This window comes from Callospermophilus lateralis, chromosome 7 (genome assembly GCF_048772815.1).
Source record: "Callospermophilus lateralis isolate mCalLat2 chromosome 7, mCalLat2.hap1, whole genome shotgun sequence".
Lineage (NCBI taxonomy): Eukaryota > Metazoa > Chordata > Mammalia > Rodentia > Sciuridae > Callospermophilus > Callospermophilus lateralis.
Window position 1 is genome coordinate 97,784,933 of NC_135311.1, and position 10,682 is coordinate 97,795,614.

Below are 10,682 nucleotides of genomic sequence, written 5' to 3' on the forward strand. Positions count from 1 at the left end.
CTTTCTTTGGATGTCTTTTTCATGAAGTGTATAGCTGGATATCTTAAAAATCCAATGTGATAATCTCCAGATTTAATAGATGAATTAATATATTTAGAATTAATTTCATTACTACTTTTTCAATGTCTTTCTATTACTTTATTTTGTAGGGTTTTCTCCTCCTTACTAATGAATAAAATTTTATTGTTCTTGAAGCAAATATCTATAAGTAACAAGTGTTCTTATTTTTTTGTGATTATGTCTTTATTTCTCCTAGTCTTTGTTAAGGAATGAACTGTGTCACTCAAACTTCAAATTCATCCATTGAAACCATAACTCTCAGTACTTTAGAATGCGACTATCTTTGTAGATCAGACTTTTATAGAGGTGATTGATTTTAAAAAATGTAATGAGGATGGGCCCTAATCCAATCTGACTATGTCCTTATGAGAAGAGCAAATCTGGACCCACAAAAAGACACCATGCACGTATGGGCACAGATCACATTCGAATATCACAAGAAGATAGCCATCTGTAGGCCAAGGAGAGAGACCTCAGGAGAATCCAAACCTGCCAACACCTTCATTTTGGGCTTCTAGCATGCAGAACTGTGAGAAAAAATCTGTTTCTATTGTTTGAGCTGGCCAGTCTATTTTGTTATGGCAGTACTAGAGGACTAGCAGGGTCTTGAATGTTAATGTAAGGGATAGAAATCTAAGACAAATCTTTTCCCCCTCAGCATTTTGAAAATGTCTATTGCTTTCTGGAAGAAATAGCTGCTAAGAAGTTAACTGCTACCAGCCTTGCTGTTCTGTTCTTTTTCTCCAACAGCTTTGAAATCTTCTTTGTATCCATGACACCATGCACGTTTTCTGAAGTATAACTCCAATTTTGTCTTCTGGCACGCTGGTGTTTTTAATCTGAAACCTATGGTCTATCTTCCGTGTTGAAGAAATCTCATCCATCATCTTTTCAAATACTGATTTTTGACCCTTCTCTGGAAGTGAGCCACTAGCAGACAGCTTGGCCCATGTCCTAGCTGTGCAGCTGTTCTGCTCCCTCCTGGAGCTCTTTAGAAACCACAACCCTGGGCAACAGGTGGGCGACTTTAAGCCTCCCTTCATGGACAGGAGAGTGCTGCTGCAGACTCTCAGTTTTAATGCTTGAGGTTCAAGCGGGTCCCCTGCTATATTTAGTTCTCATTACCCCAGAAATTTGACTGTCAGCTGTCTTTGCTGGCAGGGTGGAGAGTGCAGTGGGCCACACCTTTAGCCCCCGATTATTGCTGTGTGTTTAGGTTTATTTCTGTATTATAGAAATGCTCATCTGACTTTATAAAAATGGTTATTTTTTAACTTTTTATTTTGAAATAATCTTGAACTTACTGAAGAGTTTCAGAGATAATCTGGGAAGTATGCTCTTCACCCACGCTCCTCTCATGTTAACATTTTATACAACCCAGAAAGTTTTTTAATATTTTCTTTTCTGCAGCTTATCCCTTATTTATGTGAATTTGGCACTCAAGGGCAGTGGAAGCATGAACTCATCAAACCATCTTGACCAGAAATTCTGGTCAGGCATCTTCTCATTGACTAACCACTTAATCATCTATCCAATCATTCAACAAATATTTATCAAGCATTTATTACTTTCCAAACACTGTCGTAGGAACAAAATATGTAGTAGAGATTAAAATAGGCAAACTTATCTGCTCTTGTGTTGTTAAAATATTTGTGTTGGAGACAGAAAGTTAAGAAGATAAAAATGGTAGCACATATAGTGTGTTATATAGTGATAAGAGCTAGGGAAAAAAATCATAAAAAGAGGATAAGTGTTGGAGGCTCCTGGGAAAGTGTTTGTAGTATTGAATAGGGAGGGTGGGCTTCCCAGAGTGGGCTTTCCACCCACATTGGGGAGGGCAATTGACTGAAGACCAAAAGGGGTCTGTGTAGATATCCAGGGGATTAATTGGCCTCAAAATAACCTTATAAGCATTATAATCATAAGGAAACTGAGGTTCAGAATAACTAAGTACCTTGCTTGTGCATACATTCAGTAAATGAAAGGACTGTGATTTGGACCCAGGTCTCCCTGACCCTAGAGCTTGTTTTGTCACTTGGGTGGTTTAGCACAGATCTGCAAAGAGATGTACACATCCCTCTGAAGGGTATATTCTGGTCCTTTTAATCATACAACTTAGTTCTAAGCCATGGTGTTCTTGTAAACTTTTCAAGAAAGCCCTAGAAATCTATTTGGAGAGTACTTGAGGATTTTCAATGAGATATTTTCATCAAACTAGCTGATCTTCATAAAAAATAACTTTGACCTTTCCAGCCAATGGTACAGGAGTTTGAGTGGCCATGGCCAGCCTGGGAAGTGGCCAGCACCTCTGTGTCTTTGTCAGCTTCCACACCAATAGAGAAGCTAATAGTTTCTTCTAGAAGTGTGTGTTTGTCTTCTGCTACCTTTGGGCATGCATATCATCCACTTTAATCAAAATTACCATGGAAAGGGGGCCATTATGAGTAAACCCCACTGATTGTTACAAAGCAGAGAGAAAATCAGTTTATATTGCGAAAGGTTCAGATTACAGGGAAATCTTGAGGGACAACAGATAGTTATATAACATATCATTCTTGAAAAGAAATGCAATAATACGAACTTGTGCCCAAGGAGAGGTCTCATAGGGCCATTTTAGTATTTGCTTGTCAGACTCTCCTCGAAATTTTAAAAACTTTATTTGGATCTTTAGAAACAGGGCACAAATCTTGAGTAGTGACAAGGCAGCTTCCCAGGGTCCAGAAAATCAAATGCAGACTCCTCCTGGGAGAATTCACGGCCTCTCTAAGAATAAACTTGAATCTACCTTTACAAATATTTATTAATTTTGTCACTGTCACTCCCACTTCTTGTTCCTTGTTCTTACTCCTCAATTTTATTATCCCAGGTACTTTATGTTCTGAGTATTCCACACATTTCTTATTTCCATGAACTCTTCCACCAGTATAGTTTAGTTCCAGTGAGCTCCTTGCTGAAAATCTTTCTCTCTCAGCTTTGCATATCAAAGTCTTACTCCTTGTCCCTGGTCTTGCTCAGAGGTTCTCCATTCTTTAAGTCTTCCTAAAACTTCCCAGTTAAAATAAATTCTTCCTCAATCTGTGTTTCTGTTACTAGGAGATGGGTTCTTCATTGTTGTCTTCTCTAAAGAAAGATTTTTATTCGGGAGACATAGAAAAACCATAAAGGGTTTATTTAGTGAAGTGGAGGTACACCTCGGGGAATGTGAAGTGCTGTACCAAGAGGAAGGGGTGACCCATGGTTTTCCACATGACAGATTATTATATGTGGCCTTGATACCTCCCTCCTTACCTATTATGTACTTGGGAGGGTTATTGCAGTTTCCTCTCTTGGCTTAGTGCCTGTGCTGATTTTGCCATGTTGGGAAATGGCCCCACCAGTACCTAAGTTAAACCCGTGGGGAAGTCAAAACCACAATGTAAATGGTATCACAGTGAGCCTAGGGTCACCCAAATGACAGTGCCTCTGTGCTCTCCACATGCTCCAAAGCTAGAAAATCTTTTAAACTTGGTCACACCCAGTTCCTTCAGCTTTAAGAAGACATCCTGTGACCCTGATGGAGGTGTTTTGTGGGCAGGTTTTTTCAGTACCAAGGTGGAGTCATCCTTCCTCACTCAAGATAGATGAGTCTGAGTCCTATTCTACCTTCCCCCATCACCCGACTCACGTTTATCTGCCTACCTATTTAATATCTCCATGAAGAGGAGGGAGAGGGGGAGAAGAATTTTAACTGAAAGTTTTAGCAAGACTTAAAAGATTGGAGAACCCCTAAGCAGGGTCTTGAATAGGGTCTTGGGGGAAGAGGAGGAGCAGGGAGAGGTGGAGGGTCTAACATGGCTTGCCCTCCATGGGTCCAAATGGGAGATACTGCTCTTTTTATCTTTTGGAGTCCTGACATTGTTTTTTGCATAAGGAATGTTCACAAATTCTTGTTTATACAAGAAAACAAATGAGGATTATTCTCAGTGAGGATATTAGTTGTTCTTGTGAAATTGGAGAAATTCTGCCCAAGTGTTAGAAATCGTAGTGTTTTAGTTAGGTGAAATGGTCCTGCCGTAAGCAGTAATCTTGCCTCATGTAATTGGTCGAGAAATTACCTATCTTTTTTTTTCTTTTTCCACTTCAACTTTTACCCAAGTTATAGCTCACATTTGGTGACAGTTTAGAAAGTCATTTGGACGGGGACTCGGCACTCTTGTTGAGGCTGTTATTCCACTGGGGCTAAGAGTAATAAGCAGAAACTGGAGTTGATACTTCCATCCAATGCCAAAAGTCTCATTTAGCAGTGCAACCCTGTTTTAGAGAACAAGTGTGTTTTCCTCCTCTCCATGTCTGAGAACAATATCTCCCTCACAGTCTTTTATAAGAATTAGAAGGAATACTATACTAAGAACATTAACACAAAGACTAACTCAGAGTAAATGCAAAATGAAAGCTATAATTGTAATAATATTGGCTAACGATCATCATAATAAAGGACGATCTCCTCTCTTGAGACAGTGTCAAAAAAGACCTGTTCTCAGTAGGGCCAGTTGCAGCCCCTGGTACCCAGACCACAGCTTTGCATTTCAGGCAAAGCTGATTGGCAATTGTCCAACTCTGCAACAGGATCTGATCTTCACTAATGAACTTGATCAAGTGATTGCCTTTTTCTGCTCTTGGTTCAGTCCCTTCTTTAAAATTGAGTGAAGACATTCTGACTTTGGTGATGTCTCTTAGCCACCTTTGAAGAGAGCCACTCCTGAAGTATTGTGGCTAGGTGCAGAAACATATTCTTTCTTGTACTGGATTCTATTTAATTGACATTTGATTTTGCTTTCAAAAGAAAGCACAACAAAGGCATTCCTGTATTAATTGCTTTAATTTTGAAATCATTTTAAACTTACAAATATGTTTCAAAAACACACAAAAAAGTCTGTTTAAGTTGTACTCAAATTCCCCAAATGTGTACACTTTTTTTTTTTTTCACATAACCATGGTATGATGGTTACATTTATAAAAAGAACGTTGGTATATCAGTATGTAATCTGTAGGCCCAATGCAAATTTCTCTAGTTGTCCCACAAATATCTATTTTTCCTGATCTAGTAGCAGCCAGTTTATTATCAAAGATTATATTTAATGTTTTTTATCTTCTTAGTTTCCTTTAATCCAGAACATCTCCTGAGTAATTTTTTGACTTGGTTACTGTGTATATGACCTTGATACTTTGGAGAAGAACTGTTCAGCTAATTTGTAGTATGCTATTCAGTTAGTCTGATGTTTCCTCAAACTTAAATCCTGCCATACACTTTTTGCAGGAATATCATAGATATTATGTTATATACTTCTGAACACACTTTATCAGGAAGCACATTATATCCATTTGTCCCATTACTGGTAATGTTTAGTCTTTGGTTATAACTTATTACATTCATTAATTTATGGCTAACATTATTCTAGAGTTGACTATTGGAAGCCCATTCAAGTTGGTTTCTCAAATCTTTTTACACGTTCTTGTATCATTTGCTTATTTTTTTCTTCTGAAGGTTGTGTCAAGGTTGTTGCAAAACCAGAAAATAAAGCCCCTGTAATCCATGCACATGAATTTAACCAACTGTAGTGGTGACCCTGCCCTTCCACAGCCTGTGATTTAGCTGTGCCCACATGCTACTATATAAAACCTGTATGTAGGTGTTTTCCAGATGGTGTTTTTGTGTACATTTGATTTTTTTCAATGACTACTCTGTGGTCTCCCATTACTGACTCCCCGTTGGTAAGTTTCTTTGAAATATTTTGTAGGAACCCAAACAACACAATTCCCTCTGGCCTCTTGAGCTCTAAAACATACTCTTTCTGCATTGTTCTTGCACTGGATTCTATTTAATTAACATTTGATTTTGTATTGCAAGACCCTGATATACATTAGGAGGTCACCACCCAGCCATTTTTCTTTTAAAGTAACTAGACTGGTTATTTTTTTTTTTAAAGTTCCATCAGGTTAAAACAGTTAGCAATTTTTCTCCTTGCAGTGTCCCTTCAGCCTGGACCAGACGGATAATAGATCAGTGTAGGTTCAGATGCATTACAACATTAGTCATCAATTAGGTTTAAGCCAGCACTGTAATATATCATTTATCTTGCCTGCCACGGCTCTTTTGAACATTTAATTTTTTAAGGCCTCTTAAGGTTTTTTCCCCCCCTCTTCCTAACTGGCCTCCTGCCTCTCTCCTTTGTCTCCGACACAGCCATCTCCTTAAGGAACAATAAAAATTAGATTTGTTTGACCTGCTCTCAGGGTTCGTTTCAGCAAGATGGATTTTAATAGCTTTGACTGGTTGGGCAGACGGCTTTTATGTAATATTCCAGACATTTACGCGCTGTCTTTAGCTGAACCCTGAGCAGGTGTGTATGCAAGAGGATGTGTCTGGGTGCCACTAAAGAGCTCCTTACTATTCCTTTCACATAAGATAATACTTGGGGAAATTGCTTACTCCTAGATATGGTGGGTGTCTCATTAAGAGTTAAAGATATTGGCATGTCTTTCTCCTCCTAATAACTGTTTTAATCTCCTGCATTTAGCATTTATTGCGTTATTAATGTTAAAGTGATGCTCTTTGTTCAATGAGGACTTTCTAAGCAGATTGGAGTTGTAGTGGGTTCTCAGATTTTTCCAGATGTGCAATAATACCTTCTTCATGAATATTCTGTTTCAGGGTCAGGTTGTTTTCTCATTTTGAGGCAGACTGAAATATGGGGAGAACAAGTGTTTGTAGTGACACTACCCAGGGTTTGAATATTGATGCAGCCCTTTATCAGGGAATCTGCTCTTTGGCTTTAAGCTAGTGTGACCCCACCTTCCCGAGTTTCAGAATCCACCTTGATAGAATAATAACACATACTTCACAATGTAGTTTCCAGTTTTTATCAAAATCATATGGTGTGCTTAACATAAAATCAGAGATTTTTTAAAAGAAATGCTAAATTCAAGGCAGAGATAATAATAATATTCACAACACAAATATATATTGAATATCTACTTGGCACCAGGTACTCCTCTTGGTAGGAGAAGAAGCAACGAGCATAACAAAGAAAGATTTTGGTCCTTGTGCAGTTAAATTCTTATGTGGGAGACAGAGAGTAGAGAAAGTAAATAAGTAAGATGGTGACATGTTACATAGTGCTAAGCACTAAGGAGAAAAAGATATATTAATGTTGAAATTATTAGGTTACATGATTTATAAAAGTTCTGACCCAGTATCTGGCACATAATCATCAATTGTCCATTCATAATATTTATTCATATTAATCATTCATTCATTATTTCACACATTCATTCAACTTCTTTTGACACTACCCTTTTGGCAGGCACAGATGCCATGACACTTGGTTGATTCTGGAACTTTGCAGAAAAACCTTGATTCATTCATCCATTCTTCCACCTATTGAGCTTCTATTTTCTGCTTTGTTAAATGTAGGATGTAGAGATGAATAAGCAGGTCCCCATGTGCAAGTTGCCCATAGTCCAATGTAATCTCAACCATGAGGGAGGCCAAAGAGTCATGGAGACAAGAGAATTGAACTGGGGCCTAGTAGGAGACCACACTTGGAAAAGGCAGGACAGGAGAAGGGACTACACCTGGCAGGGAGCTGTAGCTTGCCTTAGTCAAGCTTCTGACACAACAAACTTGCCATTTCTCAATGGCATTGGGAATGTTTGTAGATGGCCCAGGCTGCTTGGGGGCCCCCTCTGATTTTTCAGTTCTTGATCTCAGAGTTCAACTCAAGATCCGATATTTGGATGAGAGCAGGTCAGGAGGGTGTGAGGCTCAGACAATGTTGCTTTATTATTAGAGAAGCCCTTGGGCTTTGGCTGAAGAAAAAACTAACTGCTAGTTGACTTGAAGTTCTTGTACTGGGAAAAAAGATTTTCTATAAAAATAGGCAAAATTAGTTAAGATATTTCTTTTTCTCTTTCTTTCTCTCTCTTTCTCTCTTTCTTTCCTTCCTTCCTTCCTTCCTTCCTTCCTTCCTTCCTTCCTTCCTTCCTTCCTTGGGATTGAACCCAGGGGCCCTCACCCAATGAGCAACATCCCCAGCCTATTTTTATTTTTTATTTTGAGACAGGGTCTCACTAAGAACTTAGGGCCTCACTAAGTTGCTGAGGCTGCCGTTGAATTTGTGATTTTCCTGCTTCAGGTTCTTAACCTGATTTTAATATTGACCCTGTCCAGAATTTACTATTTGAATGTGGGCTTGAAAAAAATGCAGGGGTTGGGTTAAATAAACTCTGGCTCTGAAAAGAATCCTTCCAAATTAGTGAATCACTTTGTGCTCATTCCCATAACTACTTATCTAGACATCCATTACTTATTTTTATATTCATCCAATCAAGTTTTTGAGCATCCTCTTCCTTCCAGGCAGTGTACTGCGTGCTGCATTGTAAGAAGATGTGGTTCCAATATTCAAGAAGCTGATGCTCTAGATCATATTTTTCAGAGACTATTTAAATTCTTTCATTTACTAGAAGACATAACAATGAAAAAAAAATAACAGCAATAATCTTCCCTCATTCTTACTATATAGTATAAAAACTATGAATGAGATACGACAGTATATGTCTCCTTAGTTCCCATTCTATAGGGAAGAAAATCAAGATCCTGAGAAATCCCATGGAAGTGGCAGAAGTTCATTACATGCCGGGTTCTGACCTAGGTGCTAGTAACACAATGGTCAGCAAGTATAGTAACCAACTATTCAAGACTGATGGACTAAAACTGTCCTAATTTTAAAAATAAAAGCCTAGCATCCTGGGAAACCCTTCAGTCCTGATCAAACCTGGGTAAATGGTCAGCAAAGATGTCCTATAAAATTATTCCCATATCACAGGACACAGAGCCATACCAGATACATAAATGAAGTCAGTAAGATTTATTGATTTGGGTTAAAGAAAATTAAAATCTTGCTGAAAATGTTTTATTTCTTTTCCCTGGGGACATGGAATGTGTCTGACACTCTTCTTCATGAACCCCCAAGTTTAGATGGATATTAAATAGACAGGGTCTTGGAGAAACCAATGCTAAGATAAAAAACTATACAGAATTATGAGGTTATAATGGTCAACTTTGGCCCCTTCCCTTCATTCTCAGAGTGTTAAATAGCTAGTTCAGGGATTACACTATTCTTTGAAGGATATATTACTTTGGATATCTTTGGAGGACAGTTTTACTTTGGGTTTGGGGCAGAAAGACAAATTCCCCAAACTCTGGTCAGCCATGAGTAAATCACTTTGCATCTCATACAGCTCCCTGCCTTTGTTTGCCTTTTAAGAATATCATTATTTGGGCTGGGGTTGTAGCTCAGTGGTAGAGCACATGCTTAACATTTGTGAGGCTCTGGGTTCAATCCCTAATACTGAAAGAAAAAAAAATCTAGAAGAAAAATAATTTTTCTGTCTGTTCTTTTTGAGAAACTGATGACTAGGTCATTTCTTCAAGACAAAAGTATGGTAGACTAGGGACCAGACAGAACTCCAGTCTTTCACACAATTAGAAATCTTAGGCTAGTCCATTTCTTTCCTAGATCCTTAGGGTTTCCTCATGGAGAGAGGGAGAGAGACAGGGCTATGCCTAGTTCAACACTTTTGCAGAGGTTGAGATGATGAATAGTTCCCCCACCCCTTGCAAATTGTTCTGAACTCCAGGAAGGAAGTCCTACATGCCATCACCCCATGCTTAGACTATTTCTTTTGATCACCAAATAATCCTGGCCCTGGTACTTAATCATTTGTGATCACAAACAAAGTGCTGAGCTCTACTGAATTTCAGTTTCTTCATTTATGAATTGGGGGATTATGATACTGCAATGAAATATCATCATAAGGATTAGAGATAACATGAGTAAAGCTACATGCACACCCTCTGACCCTGGGCAAAGCAAGTAAGGTCTGGAGAACTTGGCTTGACCTGACCCTAAACTTAAACTTTAGTGAAACGATTACTTTCACCTTGAAGGAACCAATGTTTTCTGGAGCAAATACTATTGATCCAGTTTATAAAGCTGTGCATAGCAGTTTACTGTTTTTGAGTTGTTCTTACTAGTTTAATTAGAATAAAATATCATTATAAATTATAAAATTAATATTTTATTGAGTAATCAATACTTTTCCCAAGTCAAATTGAACCGATTATAGCTTCTGGCACTTTGAATTCTCTTTCGTGACCATTTATTTCACAAAATTCAGTATCAAAATGTATTCTTCTTTAAAAAGAGTTGATATTTCTGTTGATTTGTAGTCAATAGTACATTATGCTATGTGAGATTTTTGTCCACTGTCATTTTCTTGTACTAAATATTTCTACCAGTGGTGTTTATTAGGAAACAAATGATCATTGGACATAAAAGACTGAGGAGATAAATGGTCCCTGTATGCTTTTCCCTAGTAAAGAAAAGAGAGCATTAGAATAGCAAGGAGGTGGTACAACATGAGTCAGAGTCCAAATAGTGGCACCAAAACATCCTGGTTCAATCCCCATCACCTTCTTTCCCTTCTTCAACCTGAATTGGCTCCTGGTTTGGCATTCACCTGAGCTGGAATTTATTTATTCATTTGTTTGTTTGTTTATTATTTTTTGCACAGGGCTGATG